Below are 21,141 nucleotides of genomic sequence, written 5' to 3' on the forward strand. Positions count from 1 at the left end.
GGCGTGCTTGGCCAGCTCCCCGGGGAGCAGCAGGCGCACGGCGGTCTGGATCTCCTGGGAACTGATGGTGTCAGATTCTGGTATTTGAGTGTGTATTTTATTCTGTACCTATCTATCTCTGGTATATGAGTATGGCGTTTAATCTGTACCTGTCAGCTAATGGTCTATGATTGTGGGGGTCACTCTCTAACTCTCAGTTTCGGTTATGTGATTGTGGGTTTTAATCTGTACCTGTCACTCCCTAGTATTTGAGTGTGGAGTTTATTCTGTACCTGTTTGTCTCTGGTATGTGAGTGTGGGGTTAATCTGCACCTGTCAGTTTTTGGTATGAAGACAAACGTAGGTCCCTTGCAGACAGATTCAGGTGAATTTATAATGGGGAACAAAGAAATGGTGGACCAGTTAAACAAATACTTTGATTCTGTTTTCATGAAGGAAGACACAAATAACCTTCCGGAAATACTAGCGGACCGAGGGTCTAGTGAGAAGGAGGAACTGAAGAAAATCCTTATTAGGCGGGAAATTGTGCCAGGGAAATTGATGGGATTGAAGGCCAATAAATCCCCGGGGCCTCATAGTCTGCATCCCAGGGTACATAAGGAAGTAGCCCTTAGAAATAGTGGATACATTGATGATCATTTTCCAACAGTCTATCGACTCTGGATCAGTTCCTATGGACTGGAGGGTAGCTAATGTAACACCACTTTTTAAGAAAGGAGGGAGAGAGAAAATGGGTAATTATAGGCCGGTTAGCCTGACATCAGTAGTGGGGAAAAAGTTGGAATCAATTATTAAAGATGAAGTAGCAGCGCATTTGGAAAGCAGTGACAGGATCGGTCCAAGTCAGCATGGATTTATGAAAGGGAAATCATGCTTGACAAATCTTCTAGAATCTTTTGAGGATGTAACTGGTAGAGTTGACAAGGGAGAACCAGTGGATGTGGTGTATTTGGAGTTTCAAAAGGCTTTTGACAAGGTCCCACACAAAACATTGGTGTGCAAAATTAAAGCACATGGTATTGGGGGTAACGTACTGATGTGGATAGAGAAATGGTTGACAGACAGGAAGCAGAATGTCAGGATAAACTGATCCTTTTCAGAATGGGAGGCAGTGAATAGTGGGGTGCCGCAAGGTTCAGTGCTGGGACCCCAGCTCTTTACAATATACATTAATGATTTAGATGAATGAATTGAGTGTAATATCTCCAAGTTTGCAGATGACAGTAAGCTGGGTGGCGGTGTGAGCTGTGAGGAGGACGCTAAGAGGCTGCAGGGTGTCTTGGACAGGTTAGGTGAGTGGGCAAACGCATGGTAGATGTAGTATAATGTGGATAAATGTGATGTTCTCCACTTTGGTGGCAAAAACAGGAAGGCAGAATATTATCTGAATGGCAGCAGATTAGGAAAAGGGGAGGTGCAATGAGACGTGGGTGTCATAGTATATCAGTCATTGAAAGTTGGCATGCAGGTACAGCAAGCGGTGAAGAAGGCAAATGGTATGTTGGCCTTCATAGCTAAGGGATTTGAGTACAGGAGCATGGAGGTCTTACTGCAGTTGTACCTGGCCTTACTGAGGCCTCACCTGGAATATTGTGTACAGTTTTGGTCTCCTAATCTGAGGAAGGACGTTCTTGCTACTGAGGGAGTGCAACGAAGGTTCACCAGACTGATTCCCGGGATGGCAGGACTGACATATGAGGAAAGAGTGGATCGATTGGGTCTGTATTCACTGGAGTTTAGAAGGATGAGAGGGGATCTCATAGAAACATATAAAATTCTGACGGGATTGGACAGGTTAGATGCTGGAAGAATGTTCCTGATTGTTGGGGAAGTCCAGAACTAGGGGACATAGTCTAAGGATAAGGGGTAAGCCATTTAGGACTGAGATGAGGAGAAACTTCTTCACTCAGAGAGTTGTTAACCTGTGGAATTCCCTACCGCAGAGAGTTGTTGATGCCAGTTCATTGGATATATTCAAGAGGGAGTTAAATATGGCCTTTACGGCTAAAAGGGATCAAGGGGTATGGAGAGAAAGCAGGAAAGGGGTACTGAGGGAATGATCAGCCATGATCTTATTGAATGATGGTGCAGGCTCGAAGGGCCAAATGGCCTACTCCTGCACCTATTTTCTATGTTGCTCTGTTTCTTTGTGAATGTGAGGTTTAATCAATACCTGTCAGTCTCTGGTATGTGACTGTGTATTTTTTCTGTAACTGTCAGTTTATGACGTGTGAGTGTGTATTTTATTCTATACGTTTCAATCTCTGGTATGCGAATGTGGGGTTTATTTTGTACCTACCAGTTTCTGGTATACGACTGTGTATTTTATTCTGTATCTTTCAGTTTCTGGTATATGAGTGTGTATTTTATCACCTGCCCATCTCTGGTATGTGAGTGTGGGTTTAATCTCTACCTGTCAGTTTCTGGTATGTGAGTGTGTGTTTTAATTTGGACCAGTCAGTTTCTGGAATATGTATGTGTATTTTATTCAGTATCTGTCAGTTTCTGGTATATGAGTGTGGCGATTAATCTGTACCTGTCAGTTTCTGATATATGATTGTGGGCTTTAATCTGTACCTATTAGTTTCTGGTATGTGAGTGTGGGTTTTAATCTGTACCCGTCAGTTTCTGGTATATGATTGTGGGTAACTTGTACCTGTCAGTTTCTGGTATGAGTGTGGGGGTAATCTCATGTATCAGTTTGTGGTATGAGTGTGGGAATTATCCTGTACCTGTCCGTTTCTGGTATGCAAGTGTGGGTTTTAATCTGCACCTGTCAGTTTCTGGTTAAAAAAACATGTGGCTTTAATCTGAACCTGTCAGTTTCTGGTATGTGAGGGTAAGGTTTCCTCTGTACCTATCAATTTCTGGTCTATTATTGTGGGCTTTAATCTGTACCTATTAGTGTCTGGTATGTGAGTGTGGGTGATATTCTGTACCTGTCAATCTCTGATATGTGAGAGTGGTTTTAAGATGTACCTTTCAGTCTCTGATATGTGAGCGTGGGGAGTAATCTGTACCTGTCAGTTTCTGGTATTTGAGTCTTGGTTTTATCCCATAGCTGTTAGTTTCTGGTATATGTGTGGGGTTTAATCTGCATCTGTCAGTTTCTGGTAAAAAGTGTGGGTTTTAATCTATACCTATCAGTTTCTGGTGTGCAAGTGTGGGTTTTATTCTGTATATTTCAGTATCTGGTATATGAATGTGGTCTGTTTCAATAGTGAAACAGCATTTGATCCTCCCGCTCTGTGTGGCTGTAAGATTCACAATGTAACTCAGCCACTCCGGATCACTGTTGGACTGACAGCTTCTGCTGCCTGTGAGAATAGGATTGAGGCCAGTTCTGTGTCTCTGCGCTCTGTGAGAGATAATGTACTTACTGTATGTGAGAAGGAGCTGCCTGCACTTTTCATTGTGTTCCGGGTGGAAAAAATATCACCTTTATACTGCATCAATGAAGTATTTTGCTTTGAGAATAATACCAGAAAAATATTAGTTATGATATGGACAACTGATGGGGAGAATAGAAAATAAAGTAGAAACATAGAAAATAGGTGCAAAGTAGGCCATTCAGCCCTTCGAATCTGCACCACCATTCAATAAGATCATGGCTGATCATTCCCTCAGTACCCTTTTCCTGCTTTCTCTCCATACCCCTTAATCTCTTTAGCCGTAAGGGCCATATCTAACTCCCTCTTGAATATATCCAATGAACTGGCATCAACAACTCTCTGCGGCAGGGAATTCCACAGGTTAACAATTTTCTGAGTGAAGAAGTTTCTCCTCATCTCAGTCCTAAATGGCCTACCCCTTATCCTAAGACAATGTCCCCTGGTTCTGGACCTCCCCAACATCGGAAACATTCTTCACGCATCTAACCTGTCCAGTCCCGTCAGAATCTTAAGTTTCTATGAGATCCCCTCTCATCCTTCTAAACTCCAGTGAATAAAGGCCCAGTTGATCCAGTCTCTTCTCATTTGTCAGTACAGCCATCCCTGGAATCAGTCTGGTGAACCTTTGCTGCACTCCCTCAATAGCAAGAACATCCTTCCTCAGATTAGACGACCAAAACTGAACACAATATTCCAGGTGAGGCCTCACCTAAGCCCTGTACAACTGCAGTAAGACCTCCCTGTTCCTATACTCAAATCCACTAACTGTGAAAGCCAACATACTATTTGCCTTCTTCACCGTCTACTGTACCTGCATGCCAACTTTCAATGACTGATGAACCTTTTCCTAATCTCCCGCCATTCAGATAATATTCTGCCTTCGTGTTTTTGCCCCCAAAATGGATAACCTCACATTTATCCACATTATACTGCATTTGCCATGCATTTGCCCACTCACCTAACCTGTCCAAGTCACCCTGCAGCCTCTTAGCATCCTCCTCACAGCTCACACCGCCACCCAGTTTAGTGTAATCTGCAAACTTGGAGAAATTACACTCAATTCCTTCATCTGAATCGATAATGTATATTGTAAAGAGCAGAGGACCCAGCACTGAGCCCTGCGGCACTCCACTAGTCACTGCCTGCCATTCTGAAAAGGACCTGTTTATCCCGACTCTCTGCTTCCTGTCTACCAACCAGTTCTCTGTCCACGTCAGTACATTACCCCCAATACCATGTGCTTTGATTTTGAACACCAATCTCTTGTGCGGGACCTTGTGAAAAGCCTTTTGAAAGTCCAAATACACCACATCCACTGGTTCTCCCTTGTCCACTCTGCTAGTTACATCCTCAAAAAATTCCAGAAGATTCGTCAAGCGTGATTTCCCTTTCATAAATCCATGCTGACTTGGACCGATCCTGTGCCTGCTTTCCAAATGCGCTGCTATTTCATCCTTAATAATTGATTCCAACATTTTCCCCACTACTGATGTCAGGCTAACTGGTCTATAATTATCCGCTTTCTCTCTCTCTCCTTTTTTTCAAAAGTGGTGTTACATTAGCTACCCTCCAGTCCATAGAAACTGATCCAGAGTCAATTGACTGTTGGAAAATGATCACCAATGCAGCTACTATTTCTAGGGCCACTTCCTTAAGTAGTCTGGGATGCAGACTATCAGGCCCCGGGGATTTATCGGCCTTCAATCCCATCAATTTCCCTAATACAATTTCCCCCTAATAAGGATATCCTTCAGTAGTAATGAATGTTTATGTTTATAATAAAGTAAAGTATGTGAAGAGAGGAAACCGTGATACAAACAGGGTCCTTGTCTGAGCTCACTGCAGTACAGCGGCACTCAGATTTTCCACACCAGGTGTGTATGACGGTTCTACAGAAAGTTATCAGCATCCAGACACAATACAAATCCGGCACTGGTCCATGAATGGGATCACCCGATTGTTACAGTCGCGGTGTATATCTTTCCACTCCCATAGGACTACCTGTAAAATTCTGAATCGCTTTCTGGATTATAACCACAGGTACCTGGGCTGTACAACAATTGTTCTCAGTCTATTTGAACCGAGTTAAGTGCCTGTGCAGACAACAGAATGTCACAGAGCCCGGATCCTGATGTATCTGAGGGAGTGACAATGTATCTCTCGATCATCTTCAACATGGTTCTGGAGAACTCAACGCACTGAAACAAAATTACCAAATTTGAAATGTCTACTTTCTGTCCTGCTGCCTGCAATAGATGCACTTTGTGACACTCCTCACATCCTTACTGTCAGGCTGTGTTTCCACTGTTCATGTCCAAGAACAGCAGTCACGGTGAGATTGGGACTGAATCAGGAACATTCACTACTGATTTGGTGAAAGAAAGCAGCAATGATTTGAAAGAGTGCGGTGATTAACTTTCTCTGTTACCTTACACTGTACACACACAGCCCGGGATATCTCCTCTCCCTTACCCCACTCACTCCATGTTCCCAAACTACTTCCTGCTCCACTCTGCCTCTTACAAACAGCCCCCGATTCCCCGACACAAAGCCCATTTATAGACACATTCCCAATGTGATATACTGCTGTAAGGAGGCTGCTGTTTGCTCCCTTACTCGGGCCCGGGATATCTCCGCTCCCTGATGTGTTCAACGATCATCAGCCCAGCACAGAGGAAATGGCTGCCGCTGGCAGAGCTGGTGGAGGGGAGGTCGCATGGGCCCTTCCTGTCGGTTTAAACACTGGGCGGGGAGAGGGGGGCGGGGTGGGGGGAGCAGGCAAGTATTTCAATGCTGGAGAGTGAAGCCTCGAGGCTGTTCTGGAAGCTCAGAGGCCACGGTCTCTGCTCAATCTGTCACCCTGTATAGTTCAGACTATGGGATGTGAGCGTGTGTTTTACACTGTATAGTTCAGACTATGGGATGTGAGTGTGTGTTTTACATTGTATAGTTCAGACTATGGGATGTGAGTGTGTGTTTTACACTGTGCAGTTCAGACTATGGGATGTGAGTGTGTGTTTTACACTGTGCAGTTCAGACTATGGGATGTGAGTGTTTGTTTTACACTGTGCAGTTCAGACTATGGGATGCGAGTGTGGGTTTTACACTGTGCAGTTCAGACTATGGGATGTGAGTGTGTGTTTTACACTGTATAGTTCAGACTATGGGATGTGAGTGTGGGTTTTACACTGTATTGTTGACTATGGGATGTGAGTGTGTGTTTTACACTGTATTGTTCAGACTATGGGATGTGAGTGTGGGTTTTACACTGTATTGATCAGACTATGGGATATGAGTGTGGGTTTTACATTGTATAGTTCAGACTATGGGATGTGAGTGTGTGTTTTACACTGTAGAGTTCAGACTATGGGATATGAGTGTGTGTTTTACACTGTATTGTTCAGACTATGGGATATGAGTGTGGGTTTTACATTGTATAGTTCAGACTATGGGATGTGAGTGTGTGTTTTACACTGTATAGTTCAGACTATGGGATGTGAGTGTGGGTTTTACACTGTATTGTTGACTATGGGATGTGAGTGTGTGTTTTACACTGTATTGTTCAGACTATGGGATGTGAGTGTGTGTTTTACACTGTATTGTTCAGACTATGGGATGTGAGTGTGGGTTTTACACTGTATTGATCAGACTATGGGATGTGAGTGTGTGTTTTACACTGTAGAGTTCAGACTATGGGATATGAGTGTGTGTTTTACACTGTATTGTTCAGACTATGGGATATGAGTGTGGGTTTTACATTGTATAGTTCAGACTATGGGATGTGAGTTTGTGTTTTACATTGTATAGTTCAGACTATGGGATGTGAGTGTGTGTTTTACACTGTATTGTTCAGACTATGGGATATGAGTGTGTGTTTTACACTGTATTGTTCAGACTATGGGATGTGAGTGTGGGTTTTACACTGTATTGTTCAGACTATGGGATGTGAGTGTGTGTTAATTTTTATATGAATGGAAAAGCAGAATGTTTAAAAGAGAGACTAGTAAATGTAGTTATTCAGCGGGATTTGAGTGACATTGTACACGGATCACATATAGTTAACTTGCAGCTACTGCAAGCAATTAGGAAGGTAAAGTATATGTTGGCCTTTATTACAAGGGGTTTGGAGTATAAGAGTAAAGAAGTGTGGCTGCAATTATGTCGGGCTTTGGTGAGACCACACCTGGATTACTGGGCACAGTTTTGGTCTCATTGCCCAAGGAAGGATATTAGAGGGGGTGCAACATTGAATCCTGGGATAGGGAGATTGAGTGAAATGCACCTATACACTCTGGAGTTTAGGAGAGCTGAGCTCATTGAAACCTAAAAAAAAATCTTAGAAGGCTTGGCAGGGTAGATGCTGTGAGGATGTTTCCCTTTGCTGGATAGTCTAGATATGGGGGGTCATAGTCTCAGGATAAGGGATCAGACACTTCGGACTGAGATGAGGAGAAATGTATTCACTCAGAGGGATGTGAATCTTTGGAATTCTATACACATAGGTCTGAGACACTCAGTCAATGAGTATATTTAAGACAGAGAACAAAGGGAATCAAGGAAAATGGGTATCAGGCAGGAGTTCAGGGTGAAGTTCAGCCATGAATGTAATTAATTGTGGAGCAGGCTCGAGGGGTCTTATGGCCTGCTTCTATTTCTTATTCTCTTCCAGCTGTCAGTATCTGATACGTGAGTGTTGTTCTTTCTTCAATTTTTGGTGTGCGAAAGTGGGTTTTATTATACACTATGTCAGCTTCTAGAATGTGACTGCGAGTTCCACTCTGTTTTTGCCTGTCTCCGGGATGTGAGTGTGGATTTTACTCTGTATCTGTCTGTCTCTGGTATGTCAATGTGGGTATTACCCTGTACCTGTCAGTTTCTCGTATGTGGTTGGGGATTTATTCAGAACGTGTCAGTTTCTGTTATGTGAGTTTTATTCTGTACTTGTCATTTTCTAAATTTGTAACATGGGTTTTCCTCTGTACCTGCCAGTTTCTGGGATGTGAGTGTGATTTTTTTGCATGTACCTGTCTGTTTCCAGTATGGGAATGTAGGTAAAACTCTGTAGTTCTCAGTCTCTGGGATGTGAGTGTGCGTTTTACTCTGTATCTGTCAGACTCTGGTATGTGAGTGGGGTTTTATTCTGTATCTGTCATTTTCTGGTATGTTAATGTGGGCTTTAATCAGTACCTGCCAGTTTCTGATATGCGAGAGTGGATTTTAGCCAATATATGTCAGTTTATGATATGAGAGAGTGAGTATCTCTATTTGTCTTTTATGTAAGTGTAAGTTTTACTCTGTATAGCTTAGTCTCTGGTATGGGAGTGTGGATTTTGCTCTATAGCTGTCTGTCTGTGTGATGCAAGTGTGGATTTTACTCTGTATCTGTTCGTCTCTGATGTGAGAGTGTGAGTTTTACTCTGTATCTGTCAGTTTCTGGTATGCAAGTGTGGTTTTCCTCTATCATTCAGGCTCTGGGATGAAAGTGTGAGTTTTACTCTGTATGTTAATATCTGCGACGTGAGTCTGGGTTGTACGCTGTAACTTTCATTTTCTCAAATCTGAGTTGGGTTTTATTTTGTACCTGTCAGTTTCTAGTATATGAATAGGGGGTTTTAATCTGTACCTGTCAGTTTCTGCTGTGATAGTGCTGCATTTGTGCTGTATCTATTAGTTTCTGATGTGTGAGTCTGTTTTAATCAGTACCTGTTCGGCTGTGGGATGTGAGCGTGTGTTTGACTCTGCATCGGTCAGTGTCTTTTATGTGGCTGTTGATTTTACTCTGTAGCTGTCGCTCTCTGGGATGTGAACGTGGGTTTGACTCTGTATCTGTCATTTTCTCATGTGTGAGTGTGTTATAGACTGTATGTGTCACTCTCTGTGGTGTCAGTGTGGGCTTTATTCTGTATCTGTCAGTCTTTGGAATGTGAGTTTGGTTTTAATCTTTACCTGTCAGTTTCTGGTATTTGTCTGTTGTTGTTACTCTCCAATTGTTAGTTTCCAGTATGTGATTGTATATTTTAATCAGTACCTGCCAGTTTCTTGTACAGGAGTGTGGATATTAGTCATATCTTCCAGTCTCTGGTATGTGAATGTGTGTTTTACTTTATAGCTGTCTGACTCTGGAATGCAAGTGTGTATTTTATTCTGTATCTATTGGTTTACAGAATGTGTTAACAAAAATTGAGAGGTACAGAATAAAAGTTATGTGAATATCCATTTTACTCTGTACCAGTCACTTTCTGATATGTGAGTATGGATTTTAACCTATATCTGCCAGTCAGTCAGTCTGTTACCATATGTGATTGTGATTCAATCTCAATCTGTCATTCAGTGTGCCCGAGAGTATGTATCATTCTGTCTCTCTCAGTCCCTGGCACTGCGTGTGGGTGTGGGGTCCATTCTGTGTGTCTCAGTCTCTGGCACTGTGTGGGTGTATCTCAGTCCATGGCACTGTGTGTGGGTGTGGGGTTCATTCTGTGTGTCTCAGTCTCTGGCACTGTGTGTGGGTGTGGGGTTCATTCTGTGTGTCTCAGTCTCTGGCACTGTGTGGGTGTGGGGTTCATTCTGTGTCTCTCAGTCCATGGCACTGTGTATGGGTGTGGGGTCCATTCTGTGTGTCTCAGTCTCTGGCACTGTGTGGGTGTGGGGTTCATTCTGTGTCTCTCAGTCCATGGCACTGTTTGTGGGTGTGGGGTTCATTCTGTAGCTGTCAGTTTCTGCTACTGTTTGAGAGTGTGAGATTCACTCTGCCTCTATTAGAATGGTGATGTGTGAGAGTGCGAGATTCATTATGTAATTGACAGTCTCTTGTACGTGCTATTCTTGCTCTGTGTGACTGTTGGATTCTGTTCCTTCTTTAGGCCTATGCTAGTTTGCGATTATCTGTGATTGTCTCAGGAGGAGGTTTGGTTCAGTCCATTACCTCCGTTTCTCTGCTCTTGTATGTTAGTTGCTGGGTTTGAGAGTCAGTGTACCGACACCAGTGTGGATTGACACCGTGTCAGTCAGTCCTTGTGTGTGAGTAAGGGGGTGAAAATGGATCTGCCTCTCAGAGCGATATGTTTGGACTTATTGTACTGTTCCAAGTGACTGTAAGATTCATAATGTAACTTTGGGATTTGGATCACTGTGGGACTGACAGCTTCTGCTGCCTGTGACAATATGATTGAGGTCAGTTCTGTGTCTCTGCGCGCTGTGAGTGATAATGTACTTACTGTGTGTGAGAAGGAGCTGCCTGCACTGTTCCTTGTGTTCCGGGTGGAGGAAAGATCACATTTATTCTGGGGGTGAAGTATTTTGCTCCAAGAATAATGAGAAAAATATTAGGTACAAGTCATGGACAGGTGCCCTTAGACTATAACAATAAAGTTATAATTAATGTATATTTTTATAATAAAGTAAAGTATCTGGAGAGAGGAATGCGCGATACAAACAGTGACATTGTCTGACCTCACTGCAGTGCAGCGGCACTCAGATTCTCTCATCATCATCATCATAGGCAGTCCCTCGAACTAGGATGACTTGCTTCCACGTGAGTTCACAGATGTTTCAATGAAGGACCCGATATTCCAGTCCTGAACTCCATTTGAAAGGGTGGAAGATGCCTGTGCGTGGATTTTTTTTAACGTGTGAAACATAGAAACATAGAAACATAGAAAATAGGTGCAGGAGCAGGCCATTCAGCCCTTCTAGCCTGCACCGCCATTCAATGAGTTCATGGCTGAACATGAAACTTCAGTACCCCCTTCCTGCTTTCTCGCCATAACCCTTGATCCCCCGAGTAGTAAGGACTTCATCTAACTCCCTTTTGAATATATTTAGTGAATTGGCCTCAACTACTTTCTGTGGTAGAGAATTCCACAGGTTCACCACTCTCTGGGTGAAGAAGTTTCTCCTCATCTCGGTCCTAAATGGCTTACCCCTTATCCTCAGACTGTGACCCCTGGTTCTGGACTTCCCCAACATTGGGAACATTCTTTCTGCATCTAACCTGTCTAAACCCGTCAGAATTTTAAACGTTTCTATGAGGTCCCCTCTCATTCTTCTGAACTCCAGTGAATACAAGCCCAATTGATCCAATCTTTCTTGATAGGTCAGTCCCGCCATCCCGGGAATCAGTCTGGTGAACCTTCGCTGCACTCCCTCAATAGCAAGAATGTCCTTCCTCAAGTTAGGAGACCAAAACTGTACACAATACTCCAGGTGTGGCCTCACCAAGGCCCTGTACAACTGTAGCAACACCTCCCTGCCCCTGTATTCAAATCCCCTCGCTATGAAGGCCAACATGCCATTTGCTTTCTTAACCGCCTGCTGTACCTGCATGCCAACCTTCAATGACTGATGTACCATGACACCCAGGTCTCGTTGCACCTTCCCTTTTCCTAATCTGTCACCATTCAGATAATAGTCTGTCTCTCTGTTTTTACCACCAAAGTGGATAACCTCACATTTATCCACATTATACTTCATCTGCCATGCATTTGCCCACTCACCTAACCTATCCAAGTCACTCTGCAGCCTAATAGCATCCTCCTCGCAGCTCACACTGCCACCCAACTTAGTATCATCCGCAAATTTGGAGATACTGCATTTAATCCCCTCGTCTAAATCATTAATGTACAATGTAAACAGCTGGGGCCCCAGCACAGAACCTTGCGGCACTCCACTAGTCACTGCCTGCCATTCTGAAAAGTACCCGTTTACTCCTACTCTTTGCTTCCTGTCTGACAACCAGTTCTCAATCCACGTCAGCACACTACCCCCAATCCCATGTGCTTTAACTTTGCACATTAATCTCTTGTGTGGGACCTTGTCGAAAGCCTTCTGAAAGTCCAAATATACCACATCAACTGGTTCTCCTTTGTCCACTTTACTGGAAACATCCTCAAAAAATTCCAGAAGATTTGTCAAGCATGATTTCCCTTTCACAAATCCATGCTGACTTGGACCTATCATGTCACCATTTTCCAGATGCACTGCTATGACATCCTTAATAATTGATTCCATCATTTTACCCACTACTGAGGTCAGGCTGACCGGTCTATAATTCCCTGTTTTCTCTCTCCCTCCTTTTTTAAAAAGTGGGGTTACATTGGCTACCCTCCACTCCATAGGAACTGATCCAGAGTCAATGGAATGTTGGAAAATGACTGTCAATGCATCCGCTATTTCCAAGGCCACCTCCTTAAGTACTCTAGGATGCAGGCCATCAGGCCCTGGGGATTTATCTGCCTTCAATCCCATCAATTTCCCCAACACAATTTCCCGACTAATAAAGATTTCCCTCAGTTCCTCTTCCTTACTAGACCCTCTGACCCCTTTTATATCCGGAAGGTTGTTTGTATCCTCCTTAGTGAATACCGAACCAAAGTACTTGTTCAATTGATCCGCCATTTCTTTGTTCCCCGTTATGACTTCCCCTGATTCTGACTGCAGGGGACCTACGTTTGTCTTCACCAACCTTTTTCTCTTTACATACCTATAGAAACTTTTGCAATCCGCCTTAATGTTCCCTGCAAGCTTCTTCTCGTACTCCATTTTCCCTGTCCTAATCAAACCCTTTGTCCTCCTCTGCTGAGTTCTAAATTTCTCCCAGTCCCCAGGTTCGCTGCTATTTCTGGCCAATTTGTATGCCACTTCCTTGGCTTTAATACTATCCCTGATTTCCCTAGATAGCCACGGTTGAGCCACCTTCCCCTTTTTATTTTTACGCCAGACAGGAATGTACAATTGTTGTACTTCATCCATGCGGTCTCTAAATGTCTGCCATTGCCCATCCACAGTCAACCCCCTAAGTATCATTCGCCAATCTATCCTAGCCAATTCTCGCCTCATACCTTCAAAGTTACCCTTCTTTAAGTTCTGGACCATGGTCTCTGAATTTACTGTTTCATTCTCCATCCTAATGCAGAATTCCACCATATTATGGTCACTCTTCCCCAAGGGGCCTCGCACAATGAGATTGCTAATTAATCCTCTCTCATTACACAACACCCAGTCTAAGATGGCCTCCCCCCTAGTTGGTTCCTCAACATATTGGTCTAGAAAACCATCCCTTATGCACTCCAGGAAATCCTCCTCCACCGTATTGCTTCCAGTTTGGCTAGCCCAATCTATGTGCATATTAAAGTCACCCATTATAACTGCTACACCTTTATTGCATGCACCCCTAATTTCCTGTTTGATGCCCTCCCCAACATCCCTATTACTGTTTGGAGGTCTGTACACAACTCCTACTAACGTTTTTTGCCCTTTGGTGTTCTGCAGCTCTACCCATATAGATTCCACATCATCCAAGCTAATGTCTTTCCTAACTATTGCATTAATCTCCTCTTTAACCAGCAATGCTACCCCACCTCCTTTTCCTTTTATTCTATCCTTCCTGAATGTTGAATACCCCTGAATGTTGAGTTCCCAGCCCTGATCATCCTGGAGCCACGTCTCCGTAATCCCAATCACATCATATTTGTTAACATCTATTTGCACAATTAATTCATCCACCTTATTGCGGATACTCCTTGCATTAAGACACAAAGCCTTCAGGCTTGTTTTATTAACACCCTTTGTCCTTTTAGAATTTTGCTGTACAGTGGCCCTTTTTGTTCTTTGCCTTGGGTTTCTCTGCCCTACACTTTTCCTCATCTCCTTTCTGTCTTTTGCTTTTGGCTCCTTTTTGTTTCCCTCTGTCTCCCTGCATTGGTTCCCATCCCCCTGCCATATTAGTTTAAATCCTCCCCAACAGCACTAGCAAACACTCCCCCGAGGACATTGGTTCCAGTCCTGCCCAGGTGCAGACCGTCCGGTTTGTACTGGTCCCACCTCCCCCAGAACCGGTCCCAATGCCCCAGGAATTTGAATCCCTCCCTGCTGCACCACTGCTCAAGCCACGTATTCATCTGCGCTATCCTGCGATTCCTACTCTGACTATCACGTGGCACTGGTAGCAATCCCGAGATTACTACTTTTGAGGTCCTACTTTTTAATTTAGCTCCTAGCTCCTTAAATTCGTTTCGTAGGACCTCATCCCTTTTTTTGCCTATGTCGTTGGTACCAATGTGCACCACGACAACTGGCTGTTCTCCCTCCCATTTCAGAATGTCCTGCACCCGCTCCGAGACATCCTTGACCCTTGCACCAGGGAGGCAACATACCATCCTGGAGTCTCGGTTGCGGCCGCAGAAACGCCTATCTATTCCCCTCACAATTGAATCCCCTATCACTATCGCTCTCCCACTCTTTTTCTTGCCCTCCTGTGCAGCAGAGCCAGCCACGGTGCCATGAACTTGGCTGCTGCTGCCCTCCCCTGATGAGTCATTCCCCTCAACAGTACCCAAAGCGGTGTATCTGTTTTGCAGGGGGATGACCGCAGGGGACCCCTGCACTACCTTCCTTGCTCTACTCTTCCTGCTGGTCTTCCATTCCCTATCTGGCTGTGGACCCTTTCCCTGCGGTAAGACCAACTCACTACACGTGATACTCACGTCATTCTCAGCATCGTGGATGCTCCAGAGTGAATCCACCTTCAGCTCCAATTCCGTAACGCGGACCGTCAGGAGCTGGAGGCGGATACACTTCCCGCACACATAGTCGTCAGGGACACCGGAAGCGTCCCTGAGTTCCCACATGGTACAGGAGGAGCACAACACCCGACCGAGCTCTCCTGCCATGTCTTAACCCTTAGATACACTTAAACTGGTAATAACAATGTTAAAAGTTACTGACCAATATAAGAAGAAAAAGAAAAACTACTCACCAATCACCAGCCAATCACTTACCCCCTAGGCTGTGACGTCACCTTTGTTTTTTTGCCTTCTCCCTGTAGCTGCACCGGTACGCCTCTCGCCGACCCCGGACTCGCGCTGCTCCGAGCTCCCGCTGGCCTTTATAGGCCTCTTGCCGACCCCGGACTCGCGCTGCTCCGAGCTCCCGCTGGCCTTTATAGGCCTCTCGCCGACCCCGGACTCGCGCTGCTCCGAGCTCCCGCCTCCTCGACTGACTGCTCCGAGCTCCCGCTGGCCTTTATAGGCCTCTCGCCGACCCCGGACTCGCGCTGCTCCGAGCTCCCGCCTCCTCGACTGACTGCTCCGAGCTCCCGCTGGCCTTTATAGGCCTCTCGCCGACCCCGGACTCGCGCTGCTCCGAGCTCCCGCCTCCTCGACTGACTGCTCCGAGCTCCCGCTGGCCTTTATAGGCCTCTCGCCGACCCCGGACTCGCGCTGCTCCGAGCTCCCGCCTCCTCGACTGACTGCTCCGAGCTCCCGCTGGCCTTTATAGGCCTCTCGCCGACCCCGGACTCGCGCTGCTCCGAGCTCCCGCCTCCTCGACTGACTGCTCCGAGCTCCCGCTGGCCTTTATAGGCCTCTCGCCGACCCCGGACTCGCGCTGCTCCGAGCTCCCGCCTCCTCGACATTACACATCAGCCACCACACGGGCTTGACAGAGCTAGGACTTTATCCAGTGGCAAGGATTGACCAGGACTGGCCTGTGCTGCCCCTGGGCCCTCGGCTCTTCTGGGCCCTGTACCCTCATTCTCTGCACCTCCGCCATGATCTCTCAGCGCTCCTCCGCCACAAAACACTCGCCGCACCTTCGCCATGATCTCCCACCGCACATCCACACCAAACATTCGTCGAACCTCCGCCACGATCACCCACCGAATCTCAGCCATGATCCCTCAATGTCCCTCCGCCTCGATCACTCACCACACCTCCGCCACGACCATGAGCAGAGGAGCGGGACGGTCGTGGCGGAGGTGTGGTGAGTGATCAGATTCCCCACACCAGCTGTGTCAGACGGTTCGATAGTAAGTTATCAGCATCCAGACACAACCCAAACCCAGCACTGGTCCATGAATGGGAACACCCGATTGGCACAGTCCAGGTTTATATCTCCCACTCACATGGGACAATCTGTAAAATTCTGAATCGCTTCCTGGATTATAAGCACAGGTACCTGGGCTGTACAACAATTGTTTTCAGTCTAATGAAACAGAGCTGAGAGCCTGTACAGTTAACAGAATGTCACAGATGTATCTGAGGGAGCGACAATGTATCTCTCGATCAGCTGCAACATGGTTCTAGAGAATTCAACACACCAAAACAAAATAACCCATTTTTGAAATGTCTCCTGTCACACTCCTATCCTGGTGCCTGCAATAGATGCACTTTGTGACACTCCTCACATCCTCACTGTCAGGCTGTGTTTCCACTGTTCACTATCCAAGAACAACAGGAACATCCACTACTGATTTGGGGAAAGAAAGCAGCACTGATTTGAAAGAGCGAGGTGATTTACTTTCTCTGTTACCTTACACCGTACACACACAGCCCGAGAATGGCCTCTCCCTTCTCCCACTCACTCCATGTTCCGGAACTAGTTCCTGCTCCACTCTGCCCCTTACAAACAGCCCCCGACTGCCGCTGAACTTACCCCGACTCAAAGCCCATCTGCGGACACAGTCCCAATGTGATGAGCTGCTGTAAGGAGGCTGCTGTTTGCTCTCTTACTCTGGCCCGGGATATTTCTGCTCCCTGATGTGTTCAACGATCATCAGCCCAGCACAGAGGAAACTGCAGCCGCTGACAGAGCTGGATGAGGGGAGCTCGCCTGGGCCCTTCCCGTCGGTTTAAACACTGGGCGGGGATGGGAGGAGCGGAGCAGCATGTATTTAGCGCATGCTCAGACATCTTTTTGTCACATCTAAATCAGCAAAAATGGGATTGTTTCATAAGTTGATTTTATCTCTAATTAAATAGGCCACATTGAGAGGATTTTAATTATAATCCGAATTACCAACAAAATGATTCGGTGAGCCAGACACTGGAGTGGGATTTCCTAAAGAGTTTTACTCTTTCCGTTAGTCTCTGGTGTGTGAGTGTGCCCCTGTCATTTCTGATAGGGGACTATGGGTTTTACTTGCTGCATATTATTGTTCTGATAACTGGGTGTGGGTTTTATTCTGTACCTGTCAGTCTCTGCTATGGGAATGTGGGTTTTATTCTGTACCTGTCAGTCTCTGTGATGCGAGTGTGGGTTTTACTCTACCTGTCAGTTTCTAGTATGCGAGTGTGGGTTTTTTATCCTTAGTTTATGGTGGGAGAGTGTGGGTTTTACTCTGTACCTGTCAGTTTCTAATATGTGAGTGTAGGTTTTGTTTCAGTACCTGTCAATCTCTGGAATGTGAGTTTGGGTTTATTCTATTTTAACCTGGCTATGAACCCTGCTCCCTCGCGGCATAGGTGTTCTCTGGAAATACACTCAGCAGATCATTTTGCCAATTATTCAAAAGTTTCAGATAAATGCACAAAATGACCAAACTGCTTCAAAAACAGACACAGGCTGTCAAAAATAATGAAAAACAAGGCCCAGTAGATTGAGAGAGAGAGAGAGCTCGGGCTGGTGGGAATCCATCACTGGATCGTTCACACAAGCCGAGTGGATTAATTTGGTGATAGTACGAATTCACTGGTAGGTATTCGTTGAATAAGGTAAATAATCACTAGATTGGAATTTAGCTTTTGTCTTGTAACATCACAGATAAGTGGATCACAAGCAGGGTGGAGGAATGTGGTGATAGTAGGAATTCATTGCAAATTATTGACCTGGTTAGGAAATTGACTGAGCTGTAGGAGACAGAGGGTAGGGACAAAGGTTGGTTCTCAAGTTGGCAGGATGTGGTGTCCCACAGGGATCTGTGTTGGGGCTTCAACTATCTTCAGTATTTATCAATGACTTAGTTGATGGCATAGAAAGTCATATATCGAAATTTGCCCCTGACAAAAGATAGGCGGCATTGCAGGCAGTGTAGTTGAAAGCATCAAATTACAAAGGGATAGCGATAGCGATAGATTAAGTTAATGGGCAAAACTGCATCAAATCGATTTCAATGTAGACACTTTGGACCTAAAAAGGATACAAGAGGGTACTTAGTAAATGATGAAAAGCTAAAAACAGTGGAGGTCCACAGAGACTTGGGAGTCCAGGTACATAGATCATTAAAATGTCATGAACAAGTACAGAAAATAATCAGAAAGGCTGATGGAATGCTGGTTTTTACATCGAGAGCACTAGAATACTAGGGGGTAGAGGTTATGCTGCAGCTATACAAAGCCCTGGTTAGCCAACACCTGGAGCATTGAGAGCAGTTCTGGGCACCATGCCTTAGGAAGGTTATATTGGCCTTGGAGGGAGTGCAGCGTAGATTTACCAGAATGATACTCGGACTCGAAAGTTTAAGATATGAGGAAAAATTACACAAATTAGAGCTGTATCCCCTAGAATTTAGGTTAAGGGCTGATCTGATCGAAGTTTAAGATATTAAGCGGAACAGATGGGGTAGATAGAGAGAAACTATTTCCCTTGGGGATTCTCGGACTCGGGGCATAGTCTAAAAATTAGAGCCAGAACTTTTAGCAGTGAAATGAGGAAACACATTTATACATAATAGGTGGTAGAAGTTTGGAACTCGCTTCTTCAAACACCAATTGATGCTAGGTCAGTTGTTAATTTTAAATCGGAGATTGATAGCTGTTTGTTAAATAAAAGTATTAAAGGATCTGGCCAAAGGTGGGTATATGGAGTAAGGTCATAGATCAGCCATCATCTCATTGAATGGGGGAACAGGCTCGAGGGGCTCAATGGCCTACTCCTGTTCAGTCCTGGCAACTGCTCCATAGGGTGAACTAATCCAAATAGAGATTCATTTGCTGAGACTCTGGAACAGTTGTTTTCTGCTGTTAAATACCAGAATCAAATTGATTAGAATGCACCAATTGAAACAGAAAATTCAGCACTTTCTGGGGAGGTGAATGGCCGAGACACATTGATACTAAACTGTATTTAGTGACCAATAGAACAAGGAGGAAGAGACAATCTCACACAGACACATACACACATGTAGAGACATACCCACAGAAGCACATACACATTCATATATCAAAATATATACATAAACACATACACAGCCACAAAGATAGACACATATACACTTCTCTAACTGGCGAGAAGCTCGGAGCTGTGGATGAACAGATTTTTCGGGGCAGGGGTATAAAAGGATACGGAGATAAAGCAGGTAGAAGGAGTTAAGAGTCAGATCAGCCCTGATCTCACTGAATGGGGGAACAGGCTCGAGGAGCTGAATGGCCTGTTCCTGTTCCGATGTTCCTTCCTCCACTTTATCTCCAGTGTCACCATCAAGCACTCCCAGGGCACATACAATACTGAGCACATCCTCATTACCTTGGCATTACTACTGTCACTCTGTCCCCAGCCCTACTCTAAACCATTTCTGTTCCTGAATTTATAAACTAGGAAAACTTAGAAACGATAAATCTTCGGGACTGGATGAATTGCATCCGCGCAAACTAAACCATGCAAAGGAAGAGGTCATTGAGAGAATTGTGTTCAGTTCTGGACCTCACGAATGATGTATTAGCTTTGGCGGGGGTGCAGCACAGATTCAGCAGATTGATACCGGGGCTAAAAGGGTTAAATTATGAGGGCAGGTGGCATAGACAAGTCTTTTACTTCCTTGAAGATAGAAAATGAAGGATGATATTATTGACATGTTTATGATGATAGAGAGAGAGAGAGAGAGATACTATTTCATCTGGTGGAAGAGTCCAGAACAAGGAATAAACTTAAAATTAAAGCGAGACCGTTCAGGGGTGTGGCCAGGATGCACTTCTTCACACAAACGTCAGTCGCAATCTGGAAATCTCTCCCCCAAAAAGCTGGAGCTCAACTGAAGCGTTCAAGACTCAGACTGACTGATTTTTGTTAGGTTGGGTTCTGTGTCTGTATATTGACACACAAAGACAAACACACACATGCACAGACATGCTGAAACACACACATGGGTTAAGGGTTTAAGCAGACTTTTAAAGGCACTTGTTCGTCAGTCTGTCTGCTGATTTCGGGCTTGGTTTGGTACAAATCTCACCAAGGACTGTGTTTGAACTCCCCACATTCATTTTACACATCCTTCAGATTGGTAGGGGTGAAAGGTCAGTGTTTTGACCCTCTGTGACACCCAGCCGACTGCTGAAGATTGTTTCGAATGCTGTAACACGTCTTTTCAGAATTCACTAGAGAATTACATAGTATTTACTGCACAGAAACAAGCCATTCCTCCCAACATGTCCATGACGGTGTTTATGCTCCACACGAGCATTCTCTCACCTTAGTTCACCTCACCCTATCATATCCTTCCATTCCTTTCTCCCTCATGTACGTATCTAGCTTCCCCTTAAAGGCACTCTGCTATTCACCTTAACTCCATGTGCTAGCAAGCTCTACATTCTAACCACTCTCTGGGTAAAGAGGTTTCTCCTGAATTCCTGATTGGATTTATTAGTGACTATCTTATATTTAGTTCCTAGTTTTGGACTCCCCACAAGTGGTAACATCTTCTCTACATTGACCCTAACAAACAGCAACATAATTATAAAGATCTCTATGAGCCTTCTCTTTTCTAGAGAAAGAGCCCCAGCATGTTCAGCCATTCTGGATACTTATAACCTCTTACTTCTGGTGTCATCCTTGGAAATCTTTTTTGCAACAGCCACAGTGCCTGTATATCTTTTTCATAATATGAGACCAAAACTGAACACAGTATTCCAAGTGTGGTCCAACCAAGTTCTATATACGTTTAACAAAACTTCGCTACTTTGCAATTCTCTTACTCTAGAAATGAGATCCAGTGCTTTATTTACATTTCCATTGCCTTGTTAACCTGCTTTTAATGATTTGT

The 21,141-nt window shown here is 44.8% G+C and overlaps 1 protein-coding gene across 2 annotated transcripts in view; it reads right to left on the bottom strand.

The window, feature by feature from the left end:
• Positions 1 to 21,141, bottom strand: part of LOC139256194 (zinc finger protein 436-like) — a 58,999-nt gene that overhangs the window by 748 nt on the left and 37,110 nt on the right. The window lies entirely within an intron of this gene.

Source organism: Pristiophorus japonicus, unplaced genomic scaffold (genome assembly GCF_044704955.1).
Source record: "Pristiophorus japonicus isolate sPriJap1 unplaced genomic scaffold, sPriJap1.hap1 HAP1_SCAFFOLD_691, whole genome shotgun sequence".
NCBI lineage: Eukaryota > Metazoa > Chordata > Chondrichthyes > Pristiophoridae > Pristiophorus > Pristiophorus japonicus.